Source organism: Papio anubis, chromosome 19, assembly GCF_008728515.1.
Source record: "Papio anubis isolate 15944 chromosome 19, Panubis1.0, whole genome shotgun sequence".
NCBI lineage: Eukaryota > Metazoa > Chordata > Mammalia > Primates > Cercopithecidae > Papio > Papio anubis.
In genome coordinates, this window is record NC_044994.1 from 11,956,782 (window position 1) to 11,981,333 (window position 24,552).

The 24,552-nt window shown below is 37.6% G+C and overlaps 1 pseudogene; it reads left to right on the forward strand.

Moving 5' to 3' along the window:
• The first annotated feature begins 18,433 nt into the window (after window positions 1–18,433).
• Window positions 18,434–21,191, forward strand: LOC101021239 (annotated as a pseudogene).
• Window positions 21,192–24,552: the final 3,361 nt, after the last annotated feature.

Here is a 24,552-nt window from a genome sequence, read left to right on the forward strand (position 1 = left end):
TGAGTTTCATAGTCCTGAGTTCTAGTTTGATGGCACTGTGGTCTGAGAGACAGTTTGTTATAATTTCTGTTCTTTTACATTTGCTGAAGAGTGCTTTACTTCCAACTATGTGATCAATTTTGGAATAAGTGTGATGTGGTGCTGAGAAGAACGTATATTCTGTTGATTTGGGGTGGAGAGTTCTGCAGATGTCTATTAGGTCCACTTGGTGCAGAGTTGAGTTCAATTCCTGGATATCCTTGTTAACTTTCTGTCTCGTTGATCTGTCTAATGTTGACAGTGGGATGTTAAAGTCTCCCATTATTATTGTATGGGAGTCTAAGTCTCTTTGTAAGTCTCTAAGGACTTGCTTTATGAATCTGGGTGCTCCTGTATTGGGTGCATATATATTTAGGATAGTTAGCTTTTCCTGATAAATTGATCCCTTTACCATTATGGAATGGCCTTCTTTGTCTCTTTCGATCTTTGATGGTTTAAAGTCTGTTTTATCAGAGACTAGGATTGCAACCCCTGCTTTTTTTTTTCCCCCATTTGCTTGGCAGATCTTCCTCCATCCCTTTATATTGAACCTATGTGTGTCTCTGCATGTGAGATGGGTCTTCTGAATACAGCAAACTGATGTATTTACCCAATTTCCAGTCTGTGTCTTCTAATTGGACCCTTTTGTCCATTTACATTGAAGGTTAATATTGTTATGTATGAACTTGGTGCTGTCATATGATATTAGCTGGTTATTTTGCTTGTTAGTTGATGCAGTTTCTTCCTAGCATCGATGATCTTTACATTTTGGCATGTTTTTGGAATGACTGGTACCGGTTGTTCCTTTCCATGTTTAGTGCTTCCTTCAGGATCTCTTGTAGGGTAGGCCTGGCGGTGACAAAATCTTTAAGCATTTGCTTGTCTGTAAAGGATTTTATTTCTCCTTCACTTATGAAACTTGTTTGGTCAGATATGAAATTCTGGGTTAAAATTCTTTTCTTTAAGAATGTTGAATATTGGCCCCCACTCTCTTCTGGCTTGGAGAGTTTCTGCCAAGAGATCTGCTATTAGTCTGATGGGCTTCCCTTTGTGGGTCACCCAACCTTTCTCTCTGGCTGCCCTTCACATTTTTTCCTTCATTTCAACTTTGGTGAATCTGACAATTAGGTGTCTTGGAGTTGCTCTTCTCGAGGAGTATCTTTGTGGCGTTCTCTGTATTTCCTGAATTTGAATGTTAGCCTGCCTTACTAGGTTGGGGAAGTTCTCCTGGATGATATCCTGCAGAGTGTTTTACAACTTGGTTCCGTTTTCCCCGTCACTTTAAGGCACCCCAATCAGACGTAGATTTGGTCTTTTCACATAATCCCATATTTCTTGGAGGCTTTGTTCATTTCTTTTTACTCTTTTTTCTCTACACTTCTCTTCTCCCTTCATTTCATTCATTTGATCTTCAATCACTGATACTCTTTCTTCTAGTTGATCAAGTCAGTTACTGAAGCTTGTGCATTTGTCACGTAGTTCTTGTGTCATGGTTTTCATCTCTATCGGTTCTTTTATGGTCTTCTCTGCATTTATTATTCTAGTTATCCATTCATACATTCTTTTTTCAAGGTTTTTCATTTCACTGCGCTGGGTACATAGTTCCTCCTTTAGCTCTGAGAAGTTTGATCGACTGAAGTCTTCTTCTCTCATCTCATCAAAGTCATTCTCCATCCAGCTTTGTTCTGTTGCTGGTGATGAGCTGCGTTCCTTTGGAGGGGGAGATGTGCTCTGATTTTTTGAATTTCCAGCTTTTCTGCACTGCTTTTTCCCCATCTTTGTGGTTTTATCTGCCTTTGGTATTTGATGATGGTGACGTACCGATGGGGTTTTGGTGTGTGTGTCCTTTCTGTTTGTTAGTTTTCCTTCTAACAGTCAGGACCCTCAGCTGCAGGTCTTTTGGAGTTTGCTTGAGGTCCACTCCAGACCCTGTTTGTCTGGGTATTAGCAGCGGAGGCTGCAGAAGATAGAATATTGCTGAAGAGCGAGTGTTGTCTGATTCTTGCTCTGGAAGCTTCATCTCAGAGGTGTACCCAGCCGTGTGTGAGGTGTCGGTCTGCACCTCAGTTGAAAATGCAGAAATCACCTGTCTCCTGTGTTGCTCACGCTGGGAGCTGGAGGCTGGAGCTGTTCCTATTCGGCCATTTCAGGCGCCCCCTCACCGAGAAAACATTTTCAAACTATGCATCCAACAAGTGACTAATATCCAGAAACTACAAAGAGCTCAAACAACTTGACAACAACAACAACAAACCCTCATCCCTTCAAAGTTCTCTCTTGATTCTAATTCCTCCATCATCTACCATTCTGTTTCTCAACTTCCTTTTGTCTCAAAGTCTCCCAGAGGATTTCCTCTACTGGCTTCCTCTAAAACTTTTCATTTCTGTTTTTATCTTACTGGACCAATCAGCTGCATCTGACACAGTTGACATTTTCTCTCACTTGCTACTCTTTCTTTAGCCTCAAAGACACCACTCTTGGTTCGTTTGTTTGTTTTTTCTACCTCATTGGTTTGTCCTTAGGTTCATTTGTAGCTTCTCTTCTTCCTTCTGAACTCTTAATGCTGATATTCCAGAGCTCATTATTGCTCACTATTTGTCTATTATTTCTTCTCTTCATTAGTAATGTCACCCAGTCTCGTAAGTTTAAACGCCATTGACCTATTCTAACATATCTTTGGCTAAGACCTCTTCCTAAACTCCAGACTCTTATATAACTCCCAACTTCTTATTTGATATTTCCACTCAGGTATCTAAGAGACATATTAAATTTAAATCTCCAATATTGAATTTCTGATAATCTACAAAACTCTATATCTTTCTCAGTCTTTCCCAGCTCAGCTGACAACTTCATCCTCCCAGGTTGTTCAGGCCAAATCATTGAATTCATCTTTGACTTTTCTTCCCTCTCATCCAATATTCAATCTGTCATTAAAATATATACACACATCTATTCCTTCTCAAAATCTCCACCCTAGATTGACAACCACTATTTTGAGGAAATTTTACTGCAATACTTTACACAGTAGGTTTGGGGGTTGTTTGGAGGTTTTTTGTTTGTTTGTTTTCTTCTACATTTGTCTTTCTGTGGCACCACAGCTGCAAAATTTGTTTTTAAATATTGAGTCAAATTACTCATTGTGCAACACCCTAGAGTGGCTCTCCATTGCCCTTCGAAAATAAAAGCCACAACCTTACAATTATCTATAAAATTTACATATCTGGCCCCATTACCTCTCTGACTTCATGTTCTACCATCCTTACCCTTCACTCATTTCTCTTTCATTACACTGGCCTCTTTGATGTTCCTCAAATACACCATTCTTGAGAGAACCTTGGGATTTTTGCATTAGCTCTTTCTTTCCCAAGTGTTCTCCCCCAAGTCACCACGTGACTAAATCCTCCAACTTATTGATTCTTTGCTTACAAGGCTCTGTAATGGTTAATTTTCTGTGTCAATTTCGCTGGGCCATGATGCCCATATATATGATCAAATATTAGTCTGGATGTTTCTAAGAAGGTATTTTTGGATAAGACTTAAAAAAAATTTAAGTTGGTGGACTTTGAGTAAAGCAGATTGTATTCCTTAATCTGAGTGTGCCTCATTCAATCAGTTGAAGGCCTGAACAGAATAAAAGACTGACTTCTCCCTAGTAGTAAGAGGGAATTCTGAGGCATCAGCTCTTCCTGGGTCTCCAGCCCACTGGCCTACCCTGCAGATAAAAGACTTGCCAGCCTTTGTAATCTCAAGTCAATTCCTTAAAGTACATCCTTCTCTTTCATATATATATAGATACACACACACACACACACACACACACCCGAGACATACACACACGCATATACTCATACATATATATACACACACAGAAACATACATATGTACATATATACATCCCATTTCTTTCCGTTTCTATGAAGAACTCTGAGCACAAGCTCCTTCCCATAGTTTCCTACTCTGACAACTCTGTTTAAAATTACAGCACTCTCCTCTAATTTCATTGTCCCCTATCCTGCTATATATGTACCATTTCAACTCTTGTTTTGCTGAATTACCTATCTCTCTATCTATCAATCATCTATCATATATTATGTTTATTTACTATATACCCCCTCCCACCAGAATATAAATTGGATGAGAGCAGGTATTTGTGTCTGTTTCATTCACTGTAGATCTGCACCATCTACAAATAGGCTTGGCGTGTAAGAAACTAAATAAATATTTTTGACTGATTGAAAATAAAAATATACATGAATTTTGGAAATTTGATATTGCACTCAAAAAACAAGTCAAAAGAATATTTACAACATGATTTAATTTATATGAAGCGTAGAAACATTAAAATACAAAACATTTATAGAAACATTTGCAATAAAATGTTTTTAGAAGAAATGCTTTTCATCTTGAAGTGAACAAGGAGAACCCAATTGGAGACCTCAAGTTACTACTTCTTAAGCCTGGTTGTGAGGACATAGGTGGTAATTTTTTTATTATTCTTTAAACTGCACATAAACATAATATATAACTTTTGGCATATATAAGATCTATCCTAATAAAAATAAAGAACAAACAAAACAAATTATATTTCTTGTACACTTAAGTTTCTGAGGTGAATTTACACCCATGCAGTGCTTTTTGATATAAACAAGTTCTGCTTTTGTAATTTCATTTGCTCCTTAAAATCTCCTGTCTCCACTCTATAGATGTGGAAGCTGGACTCAGAAGTGAAATGACTTACTCAAGTCATAAGGCTAATCACTAAGAGAGCCAGGAAGGCTAAGAGGCTCTCCTGATTTCAGAGATTTGGACTAGAAAATACAGTGATATTTTACACTCCTGTGTAAATACACTGGGTTCACAAAGGGTGCAAAATGTATTTAGTAACTTTCAGAATGTTCAAAGCAACTTGACATTAATTTATGTCATTAATTAATCACATTGATTCTTATTTTCCTGCGTAAAATACTGGCCATCACATGATGTTGACTTGAAATTTAAATCCAAGCTTCTACCTAGGTATTTAAAACCCCATGATATGACTACAACCTTCATCATCTCATCTTCTACATTCTACTACAGTTATGCAGGAGTATTTTGAGAGCATAAGAAGTCCTTTTATATTGTTTCCCTTGTCGTGATTATACTTTTATCCTAAGACAACATCCTACCTTCTTCTTGCTTATTAGACAATTGGCTCTCCCCCAAAGACAGCTTAAACATCTCCTACCTCCACATAAGCCATCTCCAAAATCCCAATTTGGAATTAATTGCTACCTTCTTGCTGCAACCGTTATGGGGTGTTAAGATTTTTATTAGAACAGCATTTTTATTCTGTCTTGTACTATATTTTATGCTCTGTACTGAATTATAAGTTACTTAAGAAAATAGAGTCTGTCTGGCCAGGCACATTGGCTCATGCCTATAAACCCAGCACTTTGGAGGCCAAGGTGGGAAGACCACTTGATGTCAGGAGTTTGAGACCAGCCTGGCCAACATGGTGAAACCCCATCTCTACTAAAAGTACAAAAATTATCTAGGCATGGTGGCGGGCACCTATAGTCCCAGCTACTCAGGAGGCTGAGGCAGCAGAATCTCTTGAACCCAGGAGGTGGAGGTGGCAGTGAGCCGAGATTGCGCCACTGCACTCCAGCCTGAGCGACAAACTGAGACTCTATCTCAGGAAAAAAAAGGAGAGAGAGTTCTAAGTGCATTTTTATTATTCACCATCAAATAACACATAATGGTATAGTATATTACTTCAATAACTGCTTAAACAAATTTAGTAACGTACTCATAAATAAAAAAATAAATCCTCAATGAGTTTCATCTACATGAAATCTTAATCAGTTTTTCTTAAGTTCTGCAAGCTAAATTTAAAAGATAATTTACTGATATGTTTTTCCTTATTTGAAAATACAATCGTGTAAATAACATGGCATTCAATCCTATCATGATCATTATTATTACTGTTATTGATCATAATAGTGGTTAAGGGTTTATTTTTGAGTCTACAAAATCCAAGCAAGAGTGTTTGCTCATGGAGGGAGAAATCAACATCTTATCTCACTGCTGCTATGGATTAGGCACAGACAAGAGTGTCAGGTGTGACCAGTCGTACTACTAATTTAATTCTTCATTAGTTATACAGTATTCCAGGGGTACTGAGACAGCCAAGAGGTTGTGAATCAAATCTGGTAATCTCCTTCTTTGCATGTACAGGCACGTTTTCAGCAGCAGGGCAAGAGTCCACATAAATGAATCTATTGATCCTTTTCAAAATTCGACTACAAACCAATTTAGAATCAGATTTATTAGATGTCAAGTGCAGCAGTTGTAGCAAGATCAGTGACATAATTAAGGGCACTGTTGAGTATTAGGAAGAAAATGAGAGGGTATTTTTTTTCCTGGTAAAGAGCAAGAAATGCTAGTTGAATACCAATAATTTGGTTGCTCATGAAAGTACAAGTCACATTAATATTTAAGTCTTTTAATGGTCTCTAAATTCTGCCCATTTGGCACTGAGACCATCTGACAGGTAATATAATAAACCACTCCCAAGGAAGCCTTCCTTAAAAACTTTTCATTTAGACATGGCACTCATACTATCTTCCATAATGTATCATACTGATTTTTCACTACTTGTCTAAATAAAATCTCAGGTTAAACATTTCCTCTGGGAGAATATTCAAGCAAGAAGAAAACAAAATCCAACTAAATTGATATTTATGAAACTGTGTCATTAGAAAAAATAAGTAGTTGTTTATATGGTCAAATTAAAGACAAATGCACATAGGCTAAATTTGCCTTCCATTTCTGCATACACCAAAAGAAGCTGACTGCAGAGTCAGCTTCTCGCACGGAAAGAAATGTGAGTCGTCAATCACTTTCATCTTAACCATTTTCAGAATGAGGACTTAGTGATTCGTTCACTTTTTAAACTTGTTCTAGTGCCCTACAAGTTATTATATATTTCAAAAGACCTCAATAAGAACCGCATTCAACAATTATTTCAATATTTCTGCTTTATTAGCCAGTCTCTATTTTTTCTAAATATTTTACTCTTTGTGGATATATTACATTAAAGATTGTGAATCCAATATCTATAATAAAAATCTGTTAATTCTATGTGACCTCTAATTTCCTACTTTTCCTCAGCAGCCAAGCCTCAGCAAAGAGCAGTTCATGCTTGCTGCCTTGTCTATTTCCTCACTTCTCTTTTATTTCTTCTTTACTTCTCCCTTAAATTTGCTATGACAGTAGTGACTCTTCATTTGAACTATCCCGAAGGACACTCGGCAGTTCTGATCTGCTGCCTCTCTTGGCCACATTATAATTTTGATCCCTCCCTCCTTTCCTAAAGCCTCCATTCTCTTGGCTTTCGCAGGCTGCTCTGGTGCACCCACTTATTCCAGACCAGTCCCTCTTGCTTTCTTTCACAAACTCTTCCTCAGATGTTTGCCAACGGGATATAAGGAAACTGGTTTATGATACTGCCAGGGATATCCTTGGAGGAAGGGGACATCATGTTTGTCCTCATCTCTTCCCACTAGATAGGATGTAGATGTGATATCTGAAGGTTGAGGAGCCATCTTGGCTCCTGAGGTTGATCCATGTGTTGAGAATGGAGAATTAACAAGATGAAAAGCATCATTGATAATAAATGTAGCTGCTCTACCAGCCTTGAATTGATTATGATTTTTGTTATGTTTTGCCATCTTGGGGGCCTTGCTGGCCCGGGAAAGACTGCTCCTCTCAGGTCTAACAAATTCCTAGAAATACTAAACAATTCACCTGCTAGCACGCCTTTCACATGCAAACCAACTAATCCTGAGTTTATATCTCCAACCACCTCCTTTATCTAATTCACACAGCAAGCCAATACTCCCCCTGTAGTAAATCAACCCAGGGTCAGGTTCCAGACACATAGAGACAGACCCGACACCTAAAGACCCACTGGAATTATTCAAACTCACCAACCCTAAACTGTTTACCCTCAACTTCCCACAGAAACCCCTCTACAGGCTGTGGACTATGCCTTCCCCTCACTCCTGCTTTGGCCTGTCTCCTGACCAATTCTGGTGCTTCCTATGTAGTCTTGCATGGCTGCGTCTCTCATTTCTAGAGGAAATGTAGCACTTTCCTGTCAGGAAAGCACTTTCCTTTCAATGTCACTTTCACTGACATTGACTTCTCCATGTAGTCACCCAGTCACTTTTATGAACTAAGACCTGGGCACAAATCTTGTACCCTTGTCTCTGAACCTTATTGATATGAGAAAGACATAAATGTTCATCTTATTGAAATTACTGTTACTTTTGGCCAGGCATGAGGGCTTATGCCTGTAATCCCAGCAGTCTGGGAGCCAAGGTAGGAGGATCACGTCAGTCTAGGAGTTCGAGGCTACAGTGAGCCATGATCATGCCACTGCACTTCAACCTGTGAGAACATGACTCAAAAGAAAAGACTGTTATTTTCAGTTTTCTATCATATATAATCAAATGTTGTAATATAGACATACATCACTAGTATATTCCACAAACCCCTCAGATACTGTATATTCAAATAGTGCCCAATATTCCATCCCCTCAAATGCCCCCTGACTCTTATTCTTTCTTTTTCAAATAATGTTACCATGATCTGCCCATAGGAAGCCAGAGCACAAACTTGAGAATCATCCTAGAATCCTTCTCTACCTTCGTGTTCCACATTCAACAAATACCTAGGGCTTTTTCATTTTACCCCATTCTCTAGATATTTCTTAAGTGTATCCTCCTCTTCATATGTGAACTATCTTTGCATTGCACTTCTTTCCTGTACTAATAAATAACACTTACTATAATATGCAAATGTTCTATTATGGCCTAATATCCCCCTGCATGACCTTACTCTTCTACTTTAACAACCATACCTTTCTCTGCTCTCTTCTACCCTCCTTACCCTCTAAGCACTGTGCCATCCTTTCTGTTTCTTGGAGATATTGATCTTATTTCTGAGCCTTTACACCAGCTGTTCACTCTGCCTGGAGAACTAATCCTTTCCCCAGGTTTCTCACATGGCTGGTTTCTCCCTCTTCAAATGTGAGTAAATGTCAGCTCCTCAAGAGGCTTTCCCCGAGCACCCTATATAAATCCCCCTCTAGCACACACAGATACACAGCTATTCTCTCTCCCACTATTCCACTTATTTTCTTTATCACATTTGTCATATCTGGAATGATCTTGTTTGCCTGTTGTTTGTTTGTTGTTCATCTCCCTCATGAGATAGCAAGCAGATTAAGATAGATTTCATCTGTTCCTTCATTCCTACATCCTTTTAGCAAGCATATAGAAGTGTTTAAAGTATGTGTTGAACAAATGAATGAAAGGTCTCTCTGTTTCTAATCTGGGTCACCCTTTTTGGACCTATCCTTCTGACTGACGCCAGAATGGTCTAGACAGAATCTAACTGCAACAGTACTAACAAAAACTTTTCAAGGCACTACCAGGTGTTCCCAAACTTTAGTGTGCTAAGAAACATCTTGAGGGATTCAAAACATAGATTCCCAGGCCCTCTCTTAAGAGATTGTGATTTAGTACATCTGGCTTGGTGTCCGAGAAAGTGCATTAAATGTATTTTTAACAAGTATTCTAGGTGATTCTGAGGCAGGTGGTTCATGAAACATGCCGAATAAAATTCACATTCCTTACACTGGCCTTGTGGACTTCTATCACCAGGCATTTACCTGGCCCTAGGTTCATTTCCTGCCATGTCCCACCTGAACTTTTTGTTCAAGTTATGCTGAGATGCAGATGTTCTTCCAACACACTCAATTATTTCTTGTACCTGAGCTTTTACTTCTGTTGTTCCTAGTCCTATTTCACCGAGCTGCCTCTACCATTCCACAAGATTCATCCTTTCTGAAAATATTTCCTAAAATCCTAAAAAAGACTCAGTACAGTTAGATAGACAAGAGGCTCTTATTTGCTTGCTTTTATTTTTTCTTTTGAGATGGAGTTTTGCTCTGTTGCCCTGGCTAGAGTGCAGTGAGATCTCGGCTCACTGAAACCTCCCCCTCCCAGGTTCAAGCAATCCTCCTGCCTCAGCCTCCCAATTATCTGGGATAGCTGGGATTACAGGCATCTGCCTCTACTCCCAGCTAATTTTTGTATTTTTAGTAGAGACGGGGTTTTGACATGTTGTCCAGGCTGGTCTTGAATTCCTGATCTCAGGTGATCCACCCGCCTCAGCCTCCCAAAGTGCTGGCATTACAGGCGTAAGACACCAGGTCCAGCCTGCTTTTCCATAGCAATAGAGGAAAAGATTTGAACATCTAGTACTTATAGTTCCATTTCTAACTATGATAATCTCCCTTTGGTTCAGAAATGGGATGGAAATAGTCTATTTGTAAAATGTTATGAAAACATATTGACTGTGGAGGGCTCGGGATTGTTTAATAAAGTCAAACCAACAAACAAACAGCATCAGAAGTTGGATCCTTTTTATCTTTTCTCTGGTCCCATTGAAAACAGAGCCTAAGAGGAAAGCTTCTGTGCTGATATTTTCTTGGGGGTGTGCAGTCTCAGATAAGCAGAAGTGAGATAGGGCAGTGAGCTAGAGAAGAATGAGACAAGACTCAACATGGTGTTTTACAAAGCTGACCACAGCCTCATAATAAATGCAGCCAATTGCTCAGTCTCATGAGGCCTCTGCAATAGGCTGTTTGAATGACTCCATCTTGGAATAGACCACCATGAGGAAGAAAGAAGGAGTATTTTTCTGCCAGCACTCTCCTCATCCATTTCCCATGCCCCACAAGGAGTTAATTCCTCCAGACTTACAGGTTGTGTTTATTGGTGTCTCAAGACAGCTGCTGCCATAGGCAGACACAACTGGGCTTTCTCGTTAGGCAGTGTTTCAAGCATGGTGAATGGAGTGAGGCTTTGATGGGAACCACCAGTTCTGCATCCTGCAGGTCTTTCGTGTTAGTGCTGGTCTCTACAGCCCTTCCCAGTGTTGCTTCCGGTTAACCATCTTGGCCAGGATGTGGGAGGACATTTTCAAGAACTTCAACTAATTCCTTCTATTGTAATAGCTGTTACTCCATAGACAGACATACACAAGTCAGAAATTCTGCCAGCTGCTAGTTTTATCTGTCCCAATTACACATGCAGAAACTCCAGAAATAACCACAAAATGGGCCTTGTGACTGAATGGGTATGGCATGAAATAAACTTGAGTCAAGGGCTCAGTCTTAGGGAGACCATGATAATGTTTTGGGTTCCCTAGTATTAATGTTAATTCAGACCTCACAACTAACAATTCTGATTCCTCTCTGCAAAGTTATCCTGGAAAATGGCATCAGGTCTGTTTAAGGAAGGATCAATGGAGTAGTCATCTCCGATACTTCTAATGGCATCACAGGATCCTTCAAAAAGAAGAATACCAGGCTCACCTCCAATCACAGGGCTCTGGATTTGTTAACTAATTTGGATTTGAAAACTGAATTAAAGACCATGATTTTTCACTGCAAGAACAGACACTAAACTTCTACTTGCCAACTGTGTTTTTTTTAAATAATAAAATAGAGTGACCTCCTAGTTGAGCTTCTCAGAGGTCACTGGTCTCACTGGTCAGAGTCCCATGATCCATTAGCGATCATCATAGCTCTCTGTGATTCCAGGCACCGTTTTCATCATTCCAGTCTTGCTGCCTACTATGGTTGTTATGTTAACCTTCCCTCTGACAGTTCAGTGCCTCTGCCTGGCTTCTGCAAGTTTATAAGCTAGGGGATCGAATGATGAGTTATTGTTTAATGGGTACAGCGTTTCAGCTTGGGATGATGAAAAGACTTCTGGAGATGAGTACTGGTGGTGGTTGCACAACAGTGTGAATGCCACAGAACTTACACTTTAAAAAAGTGAAAATGATAAATTTTACATGTGTACTTACTGCAATAAAAAAGAAGCAATCCAGTCCAAATTATTATCCTTATAAGTATCATTAAAAGCACAACAGCTATAATACCAAGTGTGATTTCCTGTAGTTATAACAGCCGCTTTAAAATCATTATCTGATAGTTGACACATTGGGTCATTTCATGGTTGGAGTGTGTGTGTGTGTGTGTGTGTATGTGTGTGTGTGTGTGTGTTGTCTTGCTGTCCCTTGGGAATTGGTCACATTTTTCTGATTCTTTGAATTTTAAGTAATTTTGAGTTGTTTTTTAAAACAATGTGAGCATTATACTGCACAGACTGAGTCCTGTTGTAAACTTCTAGAGAATGCTGAAGTTTGTATTTTTTGTTTGTTTGTTTTTTTGGAAATGGAGTCTCATTCTGTCACCCAGGCTGGAGTACAGCGGTGCAATCTCAGTTCACTGCAACCTCCACCTCCCAGGTTCAAGCGATTCTCCTGTCTCAGCCTCCCAAGTAGCTGGGATTACAGGTGCCCACAACTACACTCGGCTAATTTTTGTATTTTTAGTAGAGCCGGGGTTTCACCATGTTGGCCAGGTTGGTCTCGAACTCCTGACCTCAGGTGATCCACCCACCCCTCAGCCTCCTAAAGTGCTGGGATTACAGGCGTGAGCCACTGTGCCCAGCCTGCATTTTAGAAGGCATTCAACCTGTTTAGGTTTATACATTATAGTCTGTTTTCTTCTGTAAGGGTAGTTTTAATTTCCATTGACTTCCTTAAGTCTCTACAACATTGGTTGGGCTCTGTTCCATCCATATGCTATTCAGGAGACTTGTGCTGGTGGTTCAAATTTCATTTAAGTTCCCCAAGCCTTGGCTATACATCTTTGATTGTGCCTCATGCGTACATATCTCAGGGTTTAATCTAAAATTAGTTCAGGTTAATACACAGAATTAGGAGAACACTTTCCTGTCTTTCTTCACTGTAGAATTTCTCCCCAAATTCTCTGACCCACTGAAGCTCCCTTCTCTGGTTTCTCTGGCCAAAAATTTTTAAAAAGTTAAATTTATATCAGTTTCAGCTGCATGTGCCGATGTGCAACTCCATGGCTGAGGCCTGCCCTCGGGGTAAGACTGTGAGAGGAAAAAAATAAATAGTAAACCCCACTTCCAAGCATTTGACTTCTCCAAGTTGTGATTCGCCTCCAAAATCCTGTGCTTTCATTTAGTTTTTGGAGTCCTCATGTTGCTGTTTATTTTGTTTTGAGTTTCTAGTTGTCAATGGCAGGTGAGACAGCTGGAGTGGGCTTATACCACCATAACAGAATCAGGATGCTCCTCCCTCTTTTCTATTGGTTTGTTTGTTTGCTAAGATATCAGGAAGGCTCAGCTGGGAAATAAAAGAACCACTTCAGGTTTTTCAAACACAAGGATATAATTAAAAGCAAATTGGTTTTTCAGGTGATAGAAGGTCTAAGAGGTTAAAAAGAGACAGCAAATCAACACAGAGATCGACAACAGTTGGAAGCTACCACCAACCCTCATGTTAGAGGGACAATGGAAGATTTTGTTATTAGAGGTCAGATGTCAGGCTCTCTGGCAGGAGCCAGAACACTGGAATATGCACTGTGGGACCAAGGTGGGATAGGAACTCAGTTAGGCTTGGAGCTACCGGGAAGACAATTCACAACCAGAGATGCTACAAGAGGCATCTGATTAGGGGTAGAATATCCTGGCTTCTCCCATCATTCTTGTCTTCCAGTCTACCACCAGTAACTCCCATTAAGCAAACCTGTCTGGAAGCTAGAGTGCAAGACAGCCAGAGAAATGAGGTTCTCTAATTTAGAGAGCAAAGCAGGAAAAGGTAGGTGCTGTGGTTTCCATGTGTCCCATCTAAAATTCAGGTGTTGCCAATATGATAGTATTAAGAGGCGAGGCCTTTAAGAGGTGATTGAGCCTGAAGGTTCCTCCATTATAAATGGGATTAAGTCTCTTACAAAAGAGGCCTCAGACACTCTTCAGTCCTTTTGACTTTCTGCCCCACAGTTTACTATCAGAGGACACAGCAACAAGGTGCCATCCTAGAAGCAGAGAGCAGACGCTTACCAGACAACCAACCAGTTGGTGCCGAAATCTTGGACTTCTCAGCCTCCAGAACTGTGAGAAATAAATTTCTCTATTCTCTAAATTACCCATTCTGTAGTATTTTGTAATAGTAGCACAAATAGACTAAGACTGTAGGAAAATGGACTTGGGTCAAACAAGCATTTGACTGGCACAGTAGAGAATTCTCAAACCCCAGATATTTCTTGCCCATAAATAGTACTATTTTACATTTTTAAGGTGCATTTTAAAAATCAAAATCTAGATAAAACAGCAAATAGCATTAATTTTCTAGATGGTTAATATCTGGTAGAAATCTAGGAATGGCAAACACTTGAAGTGATTATTTCTCAAGATGCTATCTGTGTTCTCTAACTCCAATTCTTGGTATGAGAGAGAGAAGAGCCATTCATTGTTCTTTCGACATTTTGATTTCCAGTTGAGATCAAAACACATTGATCAGAGCCTGGAACCAAGAGCCAAAGGTGAAGAAATCCATAAACTCAGATACGTGAGGACATCCTGAGTAAGATGGAGCAAATGGGTTCCTCTTCCTAACTGAAAAGCCAGAAAACCCCTGACAGTCTAAGAGATGCAGTTTACAGGGAAATGAGCTCATACTTCAACACTATAACACCTGACAGAGTGTTGCTTTATTTTAACCCATAGAGATTTAATAGGAAAATAGTTTAGGACAGCTGTCAGTACATACCCTCTTAGCATGCCTCAGATCATTTTCTGTAAAGGAAAATATATCTTGGGTTCTTAGAAGAAAATTCAAAATAAGTTTGTCAATAAAAAAATCTTTTTTTTTTTTTTTTTTTTAAGTGTGAATTGTTCTATGGTTCCAGTGCCTAGACTTGAACTTCTTAGAGATTAAACCATTCTTGGTACTGGTTGGCTAACTTATATGAGAAAATGTGACTTTTGATTATCTTAATTATTGCCTTTCAGTGTATGGTAAACTGTTTTTGTAACCAAGCTGATGAATTTTCTCTATTACTTACATAAATGTAAATACAGCCCCCAATAACAACCTTAAGAACTTTAGTGATTGAGTACTGATGGTGATAAATACTGTTTTTATGTCTTTGCCTTTTAAAAAAAAAATCTTCTAAACACTTCCTTTAGTTATACTCAACCTAAAATATTTTGTAGTTCTATTTTCACAAGATAATTGAAATTCAAATTTTTCTTATTATTTATTATACAATCATTTGCATGTAAGCAACATCCAAAACAATTTTTTAAAATCAGGTTGTATACAGTTTATTTCAAAAAGAGCTCAATTTTTTCTTGATAAAAAAGTGAAAATTTAAAATGCCACTGAAGTTTCTGTTTTCATTATATCCTTTCCATATCCTCCAATGTAAATGTTATAAATCAGCCTATAAGTGGAGGACTATTCTTAAGCTAACATCTCATTTTTTTTTTAGCTAAAAGCCAAATACTTTAACTTGTTTACCCTTGAAAATTTTTGTTTTGCATATAAAGTGAAACAAACATGGGACAAACCTCTATAACATTTATTATAGAGGAGAAAGAGAGTAGGATAGTTAAGAATATATTTCTCTTGAGATAGATTTCATCTGTGTAATTTTTAGACCGGTTAATTGCTGCATAAAGTTTCCAAATACGCCAGTGGTTCTCAAAGCCCCCAATCTCAGTGAAGGCAACATAGGTTCACACATGGGGCAGTCCCATGGTCAGTCCGTGATTTGGCCAGGAAGTGGTATAATGGAAGCTAGTTCTCCATTTGCTAATTCTAACTTCACCTTTTATCACAACTGAGCCCTCATGACCTAAAGAACAGCCTGGATGAGAAGTATCTGATAGTTTCTTCTTAAAGAATATATTTCCCTTTAGCAAAAAAAAAAAAAAGTTATAATTTTCAAACTGAAAACAATGCATGTATCCCTTTTCAGCTGTGTGTAGTATATATACACCTGGGTAAGCATAAATAGTTTAGAAAGCACTCCTAGCTGACATTTTAACATTCCCAGGAAAGTACGTGAACTTGCTTCTGTGCCTTCTCGGAAATAGGATGGCCAATATAGTGCTTTGTACAGGGTCATTTTTCAGTTTTATCACACATAGGAAATGGCCTTACCACTGAAAAATACTCTTTGGATGTAGAACTATCCAAAAAACAATTCATGCTATTCACAAATGAGAAAAGTGAGGAGGTCAATAAGTAAACTGCAATTGCTCCATTATTTTCTCAACCACACACAGACAAGGGTGGAGGGAGAGAAGGAGGAAGAGGGATGGAGGGAAAGGGAAAAAAAGGAGAAAGAGCTACAGGAGAGATAGAGGAAGGGACAGGATTTGAACCATGTATTCCTTTGTCCTTGAAATCTTAGTTCTATTTTATGTTGATATTTCCTCCAGTTAATTATGTTGCTTCTGTTTCACATGATCTCATATAGAAAATGCACAAGAGTTTCAGAACAGAATATAATGATGAAGGAATATCAACAAGTATATTTTTTGCACTGGTTATATTAGTCAAACATAGCATTACAAAAGGAGTGTCTAATCTTCCCCAGATACCATTATAATGTAAAGTTCTTACATATTAGCATCAGTAAAATTTGATAAATTTCTACTTGACTGACAGAAATACAGATTTATCTTGGTTCCATGCCTGTCCTGATAGAAATTTACCTCCACCTTGGAAAATACAAAGGACTCCACTTAAAAGGCAAATCAAGCCAAACCTTATAAAGAGACAGGGTTACAGACTCAGGGTTGCATGGTTTGAGTTCTGTACAAAATATTTGAATGGCTGCTTCGTAAAAGACAATATATGAGGACTTGGGGCAAAACAAGATGGCAGAATAGAAGGCTCCACCAATTGTCCCCGCTTCAAGGACACCAATTTAACAACTAACTACACAAAATAGCACCTTTATAAGAACCAAAAATCAGGTGAGTACCTGGTTTTAACTTCATATTACTAAAAGACGCATTGAAGAGGTAGGAAAAACCACCTTGAATTGCTGACATCACACCTCCTCCCTCCCCCAGCGGCAGTGGCATGGTGCAGAGAACATTTTTGTGTTCTGGGGAGAAGGAGATCACAGCATTTGTGAGGCATTGAACTCAGTGCCGCCTTATTATAACAGAAAACAAAATTGGACCAATCTATGTTTATGAATTGGAAAATCAAGATTGCTAAAATGTCCATACTACTCAAAGCAATCTACAGATTTAATGCAATCCCTATCAAAATAACAATGACATTATTCACAGAAATAGAAAAACAATCTAAAATCAAAACACCCAGAATAGCCAAAGCTATACTAAGCCAAAAAAAAAAAAAAAACTGTAGGAATCACTTACTTACCTGACTTTAAATTACACTACACAGCTAAAGTAACCAAAAAGGCATGGTACTGGCATAAAACATACACATAGATCAATGAACCTGAATAGAGAATCCAAAGATAAATCCATACATCTACAGTGAACTCATTTTTGACAAAGTAGCCATGAACATACATTGTGGAAAGGACAATCTCTCCAATAAATGATGCTGGGCAAACTAGACATCTATATGCAAAAGAACAAAACTAGACTCCTGTCTCCAAACAGATACAAAAATCAAATCAAAATGGACTGAAGACTGAAATCTAAGATCTCAAATGATGTACGTACTATATGAAAACATTAGGGAATCTCCCCAGAACATTGAACTGGGAAAGATTTCTTAAGTAATAAACACTTCACAAGCACAGGCAACCCAAAACAAAAATTGACAAATGGGATCATATCAAGTTCCAAAGCTTCTGCACAGCAAAAAAAATAATTAACAAAGATAAAAGCCACAGAACAGGAAAAAATATTTGCAAACTATCCATCTGACAAGAGATTAATCACCAGAATATATGAGGAGCTCAAACAACTCTGTAGGAAAAAAAAAAAAACAAAAAACCCTTTTTAAAAAAATAGGCAAAAAATCTGAATAGACATTTCTCAAAAGAAGACATATGAATGGCCAACAGGTATATGAAAAGGTGCTTGACATCATTGCTCATCAGAGAAATGCAAATCAAAACTGCAATGAGATTATATCTCACCTCAAGTAGAATGACTTTTGTCTAATGTCTGGCAATAACAAATGCTGACAAGGATGGAGAGAAAAGGAAAGCCTCGTATATTGTTAGCGGGAATATAAATTAGTACAACTACTCTGGAGAACAGTGTGAAGGTTCCTCAAAAAACTAAAAGTGGAGCTACCGTACTATCCAGCAATCCCACTGCGGGGTATACACCCACAATAAAAGAAATCGACGTATCAAAGAATACCTGCACTCTCATGTTTGTTGTAGCACTGTTCACAATAGCCAAAATTTGGAAGCAATGTAAGTGTTCATCAACAGATGAATGAATAAAGAAAATGTGCTTCATATACACAATGGAGTACTAATCAGCCATAAAGAAGAATGAGATTCTGTTTTTTGCAACAAAATGGATGGAACTGGAGGTCATTATGTTAAGTAAACTAAGCTAGACAAAGGACAAACTTTACACATCCTCACTGATTTGTGGGAGGTAAAAATGAAAATAGTTGAACTCATGGAGATAAGAGTAAAAGGATGGTTAACAGAGACTGGGAAGGGTAGTCAGGGAATGTGGGGGAAATAACGATGGTTAATGGGCACAAAAACATTGTTAGAATGAATAGGATCTGGTATTTGCTAGCACAGCTGTGTGACTATAGTCAAAAATAATTTGATTGTACATTTTAAAATAACTAGTATAGCTGGATCATCTGTAACACAAAAGATCAATACCTGAGGTGATGGATATTTACCCCGATGTGATTATTATGCATTGCATGCCTGTTTTGAAACATCTCCTGTATTTATCTCCTGCACGAGGCCAACTGAGGGCACTTGCTCCTCTTGTTTCTGCTCCTGGGTTAACAATCAAGATGGTACATGCTGATGCCTTTTCTCGTCCTTTGAGTCGGAATGCAGTTGTTGGTTTAATTTTCTGTTTGACAATATTTGGTTCAGTAACATACTTTAGTATCAAATGGATGGTAGATGCAATTGATCCAATCAGAGAGCAAAAACCAGAAGCTCAGAAACAGGCAGAAAAACTAATGAAGCTAATTGGTGTGAAAAATGTGAAGCTCTCAGAATACGAAATGAGTGTTGCTGCTTATCTAATAGACCTTTTTTTTTTTTTTTTTTTTTTTTTTTTGAGATGGAGTCTTACTCTGTCACCAGGCTGGAGTGCAATGGCACCATCTCGGCTCACTGCAAACCTCCACCTCCCGAGTTCAAGCGATTCTCCTGCCTCAGCCTCCTGAGTAGCTGGGATTACAGATGTGCACCACCACACCCAGCTAATTTTTGTATTTTTAGTAGAGATGGAGTTTCACCATGTTGGCCAGGATGGTCTTGATCTCTTGACCTCATGATCTGCCTGCCTCGGCCTCCCAAAGTGCTGGGATTACAGGCGTGAGCCACCGAGCCCAGCCTAGTAGACTCTCTTAATATGCATGTTACTTGGAAGTGATATAGCAGGTTTAGATGATGTCATTACGGATCTGAAAGACACAGTCATGTTACCTATCAAAAAGAAACATTTGTTTGATAATTCCAGGCTTCTGCAGCCTCCAGAAGGTGTTACTCTCTATGGGTCTCCCTAGGCTGTGGTAAAACGTTGATTGCCAAGGCCACAGCCAAGAAGCAGGCTGTCGATTTATTAACCTTGAGCCTTCGACACTGACCAGTAAGTGATATGGATAATCTCAAAAATTGACTGCTGCTGTTTTCTCTCTTGCCATAAAGCTACAACTGTCCATCATCATTATAGATGAAATAGACTCCTTTCTACGAAACTGTTCAAGTTCTGACCATGAAGCTACAGCTATGATGAAAGTTCAGTTTATGAATCTCTGGGATGGATTGGATACTGATCACAGCTGCCAGGTCAAAGTAATGGGAGCTACCATTCATCCTCAGGACCTTGTCTCAGCTATAATGAGAAGACTCCCTACAAGATTTCATATCAACCAGCCTGCTTTAAAACAGAGAGAAGCAATTCTGAAACTCATCTTGAAAACTGAAAATGTGGATAGGCATGTAGACCTGCTAGAAGTTGTCCAGGAAACTGATGGGTTTTCAGGAAGGGACCTAAACGTGATGCGTTGAGATGCTGCCCTCCTCTGCGTCAGAGAATGTTAATCCTATATCAGAAGAAAGATGAAGATGAAACTCAGCCTGTTCAACAGAGAACCTGTATCGGGCAATTGAAAAGATAAAGAAATCAAAGCATGCAGGATTTCAGAATGTTTTAACACACATTTGTTTAGATTAAGAGCAAAGATCATTTGTACAGTTCAGTGATCTAGTTTTTTGTGTCCTCTTGTCAGTTAGTGGAAGTAGAATGGAAAGAGTGCTCTCCAAACAATGAGGGAGCTCGGTGTTTATGGTTTTATACTCTGAATTCTAAGTTGTTGAGATGCAGTTGTTATATAAGTGGCATTACTGTTTGTCAGAAATCATGAGGAGGAACAATTTAATCCAGCCTGAACGTGGGTGCTTGTGTTTGAGCTCTTTAGCCGTATGTCATACAGCCTTATAGAATCTAAGCTGGTCTTAAAGTCATAAATGATTCATTGGGTCATTAGTGAGAAATGGGAATGTGGTTAGGCACTGTTTCCTAGACATGTGAGTATGTGTTTGTGTGTGTGTACATATGTGTGTGTGTATTAGATGTATGTATCCACACATTTTATATTGACATTCTGTAGATATGTTTGAATACAGAAATTTTTTTTTACCCAACTACTAAATCCAGAAGTACCAAATAATATACAGTAAAACTAAGATTTAAGGTTGTGTCAGAAAGGTACAGTGATTCAGCCATTTCCATTTGTGATTTGTTTCAGCCTTTTTTAAGTTGAGTATTTTTCTTTCTGCAGTTGATTAATTGGATCCTCCACCTTGCATATATTCATCTTGCATATATACATGGGCTCATCTTGCATATATACATGGGTTCAATTATTAGGTTTGTCAGGATAATCAAATAAAAATACTAGGTCAGTGATCAGTATTGAATGGTTGTTAGACGGTCATGTGCTCAACACTGATTTCACCTCTTTCTGTAAGTATACTGAGTAAAAACTTTATTTTTTTTTTTTGTTTAAATTGATTTACATGAAAGTGGATTAAAAGGCCTTTCAAAAGAATGGATTTATGTTCTCAGTAATCCACAGCAAGGCAACAGGGCATAAAAATGTCATAGAGCAAACTACTTCCAGTTGTATTGTTTTAACAAAATTCTGGCTGATTATCAGTTGTGCAGGTTTGTCTATTTTAGCAAAGTTCTGTTTATTGACTTTTCATCAAATATTTTAAAATGCTACATCATGTTCCTTTGCCCATATACCTCAGAGACCTCCTTTCTTAGCCTGCCTATTAATGACAATTTTCTTTTTAAAATCAGTTTTACTAAATGTAGTGACATACAATAAATGCACCCATTTAAAGTATTCAGTTTGAACCACTTTGACAGACCCCCCACACCAGTGTAGCCACTACCAATTCAAGATTGGTTATCTATCTTCATGCTAATCCCATGTTTTCTTGATTATTACATAGGTGTTTTATTAAACTTTGAATTCTAATAAGATAAAAATGCAATTTTATTCTTACGTTTCAAAATTGTTTTGGCTATGCAGGGGCCTTCAAATTTATATATTAATTTTAGAATCATCTTGTCTGCCAAGTTTATCAATAAAGACTGCTGGCAATTTTATTGCATTAAATTTGTAGCTCCCTTGGGAGAATTGACATGAAAATATTGATTCTTCTAGTCTTTAAATTGTTATATCTTTCCATTTATTTACCTGTTCTTGAATTTTTCTCAGCAATGTTATAAAACTTCAAGATATGAGTCTCATACATATGTTGAATTCATTCCTAGTTAGTTTATATGTTTTGATGATATTGTAAATAAAATTTTTTTAATTACCTTTTTCTATTTATTGCTAGTAAACAAAAATACAATTGGTATTTAAATACTGATCCTGAATCTTGTGACTTTTATAATTTAATTTATCAGTTCTAATACAGTTTTGGTAGATTATTTAGGATTTTCTACATATACAATCATGTTTCCTGTGAATAATACAATTTCATTTCTTTTCTAATTTATATGTCTTTTGTTTTAAAATTTTTTATTCTCTTTTTTTTCCCTCCCTTATTGAACATACTAAAATCTCCCATACTGAAAGGAAATGGTGAGAGTGGACATCCTTGCTTTGTTTTGATCTTTGGAAGAAAGCATTCAGGCCTTCACCGTTAAGCATGACCTTACCTAAAACTTTTTATAGTTGCCCTTTACGAGGCCAAGAAAGATTTACTGGGTTTCTAATTTGTTTAATTTTTAAAAATCTAATAAATGAGTGTTGGATTTAATTAAATACCTTTTATGCTATATTAAAAGAATTATGATTATTTTTATACTTTATAAATGTGATGTCACATTACTTGATTTTTCAAACATTAGATTAACCTTTTATTACTTATAGGATGTCAGAGGCTTTCAAGAGTATACTTACAATTCTTGCTTTCAATCTTTGTTATTGTCATTATATGTTTTACTTACCCATATATCACAAACCTGTAAAACATTTTTATGTTTTTAAAGGAAATTTAAAGTCTTTTATATATACTCATTTATTATCTGTTATTTTTGGCATTCTTTTCTTTGTGTAGATCTGAGTTTTCATCTGGTATCATTTCCTTTCCGTCTGAAGAACTTGCTTTCCTTGGTAATTAAAGTCTGCTAGTGATTAATTTTTTAAAATTTGTTCTATAAAAATGTGTTTATTTTACCTTCATTTTTTACAATTTTTCATTGTGGGGAAATACACATAACAGAATATTTACCACCTTAACTATTTTTAAGTAAATCATTCGGTGGTACTAAGTACATTCATATTATTGTGCAACCATCACTACCCATCCATCTCCAGAACTCTTTTCATCTTGCAAAACTGAAACTTCATACCCATTAAACAAGTCCTTCTCATTCCCTTCTACCCCCAACCTTTGGCAATAACCGCCTACTTTCTGCCTCTGTCATTCTGACTACTCTGAGTAGCTTATATAAATGTAATCCTACAGTATTTACCTTTTTGTGGCTGGCTTATTTCACTTAGCATAGTGTCTTCTAGGATCATGTATGTTTTAGCATATGTCAGAATTTCCTTTCTTTTTTAAGGCTGATGGGTAAGGAAGGACTTACTTCTGTCATTTTGCTGTTTGTTTTCTATATGTCTTATAGCATTTTTGTCTAACATTACTTTCTTCTGTGGGGACCTGAAGGACTCCCTTTAGCACGTTTAGAAACTGATCCTTTTCATTGGGAGAATACTTTAGTGGGTATAGAATTCTCAGTTGATAAACCCACTCTCCACCCTAGTACTGTAAACATGTTTCCATCCTTTTATGATTTGCATTGTTTCTGATGCAAGTCAGTAATAATTCCTATATTTGTCCTCTGGGTGTGTAGCATAAATATTTTTTTGGCTGGCTTTAAGATTATTCTTCTTTATTACTAGTTTTACACAATTTGCTTATGATGTGATTTGGGTGGTTTTCTTTGTGTTTATCTTGCTTGAGGTTCATTGAGGTTCCTGAATCTATACGTTAATATTTTCCATCCTATCTGGAAAAATCTTATCAATTATTTATTCAAATTTTTTTCTGCCCAGTTCCTCTCTTCCCGGGACTCTTTTCGTACTTATAAAAAATTTCTCATTTTCATCCAAGAGATTATTGTGACTGTTCTTTTTTTTCCAGCCCTTTTCCTTCCTGTGCTTCAATTTGGAAACTTTCATTTGGCTTTTCTTCAAGGTTATTGATCTTTTACTCTGTAATCCTTTCATAATAATTTAATTATCTCAGTCATTTGGAGTCTGTTTCTGTTGAAAAAACTCTTTTTCCATTTGTTTCTTTTGGGCTACAGTCTAGATAGTGCCCCCAGACAGTAAACTGCAGTGATTGTGTTGCTTACCTGATTTTTCCCCTACTCTTATGAATTATAGTTCCTATTTCTCAATGCTGAAAAAAATGTTTCATTCATTTTGCCCACTTCTCTATTTATTCAAGATGGAGTGATTAGTCTAGTTTATCATAACTTATACTGAAAGTCCTGACAGTTATCTTTTAATTTTGATGTCTTGGAATGTTTGTTTCTTTTTTATGTCATGTGGAAAAGTAATGGAAGTAAAGCCCAAAGTCTGGTTGAGCTGCAGTTAAGCACTGATTTATCATGGGTAGCCAGTTACATATGATGCTCTAAAGATAGCTCCCATCATTTGCTTCCTAGGTTTGAATTTTGCTAGAGTCTCCATCATTCCCCTTAACATTTCTTTTAGAGAATCAGATCATCATACCTATTTTCCATTTATCAAAAGCCTCACTTGTCCTTCTTTAGACTGCTTTTGTCTACTCAATTGAAGATTTCATTTTCACTGCCAAAATTATCTGGGGTTGTCTGTAATTAT